Source organism: Cebus imitator, unplaced genomic scaffold (assembly GCF_001604975.1).
Source record: "Cebus imitator isolate Cc_AM_T3 unplaced genomic scaffold, Cebus_imitator-1.0 Scaffold793, whole genome shotgun sequence".
In the NCBI taxonomy this organism is placed as follows: domain Eukaryota; kingdom Metazoa; phylum Chordata; class Mammalia; order Primates; family Cebidae; genus Cebus; species Cebus imitator.
Window position 1 is genome coordinate 148,708 of NW_016108108.1, and position 3,826 is coordinate 152,533.

The window sequence follows — 3,826 nt, forward strand, 5'->3', positions numbered from 1 at the left end:
TACTTGTGATTCATGAATTAAGTCAGCCTCCATTCTACAAAACGGAATGAAAGCTCCCACTGCGCAATAGCAGAACGATGGATTTTGTCAGGTGGGAACAAGGAGATAGAACGACGGTGGGTGGGGGTGGGGAATGCTGACTGGTTAACATCAAGTCACTTCAAGTTCCTTTTCTTGTAACGGTTAAAGCAGAGGGGACTTTCTTGTTAACCTCACTCAGGTTGACAGGCATATCTTGTTTTTAGGGAACCTTGGTCTGTTAGGGGATCTATCTGCTTCCTCAAAGTTTGATGATGTGGCATTTACCATGAGTGATTCTATTGGTTTGGTGTGGTGTACCGGGGCTTAGCATATAAATCTCACCAGAAATTGGTGAGGGAATCAGCTCTCCCTCACTATTGTTCTGCTTCCATTCCCACCTTACAAAACCTCCTGTTCTTCTACTGCCCAGTGGCAACCTTCATTGTCTTCTGTATAATGGATTCATGCCCCATTCATGAATCTCAAATAAAAGCCAGTTCGATTTTTAACGGAATTTGTTGTTGTGATATTGTGCTGGCCTAGAGCCAGAACTGGAGCAAAACTATTTTATAAAATGCAAAACTGTTTTTAGATAAGTTGAAATGGCTGCCCCATTCTCCTCACAATAACTACTGTCCTTGGCCTCTGTAAATAAAACTGCTAGTTTGCTTTGCAAACTAGCCAGTATGTAAAGCTGCTTACCTTTTCTTATCAGTAACTGCCAGAATTGCTAGCCTTTGCTTACCGGCAGTTGCCAGACTAAGCAGCCCAAGCTAGTTCCATTCTGGCTCCGGTGACTTGTAATAAGTAACTAAGGTCTGTGATTTCCACCTTAACCAGATAATGTGTAAACAAATGTTTATCTTGACTTCTGTAAACCACTTAAGTAACAAACGGAATGACAAAAGTCCCCTGGCCCTTGGAATGTCCGGAGACCCCCACCCTCATCTCTGCCCAGGAGGTAATTTACAGAATCCCCTAGCCCTCGGAATGTCTGAAGCCTTTTCATCCCCATCCCCGCCCCTCACCCCCACTCCCAAGGTGGTTTTTCGGGTATAAAAAATCATGGCACCCTCCTTTTGCCGCCACAGGTTGGAGAGACGTGAGTCCTCTGTGGTCGCCGGCATAATAAATGACCCTGCAATCTGGCATACTTTTGTCTTGTGATAACTTTCTACGCTCCGGTCAAATACAACATTGTCATTATATCTTTTGACAAGTCTGTCAAAAAGTGGAGACTGTAGATATCAATCTCACTGCATCTCAGCAAGTACCGTCCAATATGAACTAATTATTTAGCCAATCAGTGTCGTTTTTTGGTTTGAAATAGTAATGATCATTTATTGACAAACTGTGACATTTACATTGTTATATACAAGTGCTTTTATGTAAGTTTTTCAGGTATTCTTTTTTTTTTTTTTTTTTTTACAGCCTCACTCTGCCACCAGTTGCCAGGCTGGAGTGCAGTGGCACGACCTCTGCTCACTGCAACCTCCGCCTCCTGGGTTCAGTTCTCCCGCCTCAGCCTCCCCAGTAGCTGGGACTACAGGCGCGCGCCACCACGCCCAGCTAATTTTTTTGTATTTTTAGTAGAGACGGGATTTCACCATGTTGGCCAGGATGGTCTCGATCATTTGACCTCGTGATCCACCCACCTCAGCCTCCCAAAGTGCTGGGATTACAGGCTTGAGCCACCGCACCCGGCCTAGGTATTCTTATTTTCATTAACTTCAAGGTAATGATGACAAGAAAGAAAAGGAGAGAAAAGAGGGGAAATGAATATAATTTTTATTGCATTTAATCATTTATGGTTATTTGAGTTAATCATTTATGGTAGCCTCAAAATTAATGACCCTTGTAATGTTTTCTGTGAGAGCTTCCCATTCGTTTCTCACTTTGCTTCCTCATTCTCTTTATTCTCTCTCCTCTTGCAACCAGATTCCTCAGTTTTAAAAATCACCCACTTCTTTTTTCTTCCTTTTCTCCCCTCTCACCTCTCCATTCTTTCCCTTTCTAGACACCACCCTTCAACAATGCATGCTTATCTAATTATGTTTCAGTTTAAGAAACCCCAGAAGCTAATCTTGAAACAAAGCAGGCACTTTAGGCTGTAGCAGGAAAGGCCCCGGGAAATGGATCTCCCGAACACCAAATACAGAAGGAAATAGTTTATTGCAGCCCAGAGCTAAGGAAATGATCTGTCCAAATTCAGCTCGTCTAACAAAGGAAGGTTCTGACTTTATATAGACTTATACTTGAGATGTTACACATGGAAGAATCTTAGGTTTATAGGTTCAGAAATCACATATGAAAAGGGTTTCGGTTTACAGCTTTAGGAATCTCATGTGAAAAGGTCTCTGTTTACAGTTTCAGGAATCACATATGAAAGGGTTCCAGTTTACAGTTTTAGGACTCACATGTGAAAAGGTTTCGGGTTTGACCTTGTTTTAAGTAAAAACAGTGTCTTCCGGAGAGTTTCCCCAAGACCAAGCCTGCCACCTACAGGAAAGAGATTCAGGAGGCCCAGCTGGCCTGCTCTCTCTTCTATTGAGATGCACGGTGGATGACAGAGGGGGGAGGGAATCCCAGATGCCTGGGGCTCCTTCCTCAAGCCCACATTGTGGAATAAGCCCACTTAGCCGGAGTCTCCAGCAGTTATTCACACCATCTGGCCAAAGTCAAGATTCAGCCAACCAGGCCCCTGGACGGGCAGCCATCCAAGACAGCCACAGGAACAAGAAACACAGACCCGGCACCCTGCACCACTCCCGCGTGCCTCCCATACCAAAGGTCAAGTTTAAAATCCTATGGTACATTTTGAAATGTAAGGTGGTACTTTAGAATGCTAGTTTGCCATCTTCTCAGTTTGCTGGCTTTCGGATTAATAGCAGCTTTTCCTCCCACCAAACCTGCCCTCGAGTATATGGCTTTGGAGCAGTGTCAGCAGAACCTGGGTCAGTTTACACTCTTTTCCCTCCAGGTCCATTAACTCTGGAATCCTACATGCTCTCTGCACACTTTGCCTCCACAAAACCACTTTCTTCAACAAGAAAACAAAGTAAACTGCAAATTATGTAATAGGAGATTATAAATCCTTTCAAAATTCACTATGGAAGATACGGTTTCTCATCTGGAATCCATTCTGCGTGTCTGGATTTACCCTTCTCCCTGCGTTGCTCACATTTCTAATTCTTTCATGGAACAGAGTTCATTATTCTCTAAAATCTTTCACAAAACTGATGGAATTTCTTATTTTTCGACCCCCCACTGCCACTTGCTGCTTTTCAAAGTAAAATGGCATTTATCTGTGAGGTGAGATGGAGTTAATGTCTGTTAAACCCCCCTTTATTTCCAGAAGCTTACAAAGCCACCCCAACCTCCCAATGTTACTTAGCTCTCTAATAAAACAAAAGGCAAACTCCCTGAAATAATTCTCCTGCAGAATTCTATTATAGGGCTAGAGGAAACAGCACTGCCACTGTATAAAATTGGGTAGATTTGGGGTAAAAAAAAGACCAAGGTGTTTTCCAGTTTCAATTTTCTTGATTGTCCTGCTAGGCATGGTGGCTTACAACTACAATCCATGCATGTGGGTGAGGCTGAGGAGAGAGGATTACATGAGGCCATGAGTTCAAGAACAGCTCAGGCTGGTCTCCAGCCCCTCACCAGCAATGCTCAACTGCACTTGAATGAATTCACTTGCGTTTCTTCTTTCTTTCTTTTCTCTTTTCTTTTCTTTTTTCTTTCTTTCTTTCTCTTTCTTTCTTTCCTCTTTCTTTCTTTCTTTCTCTTTTTCTTTCTTTCT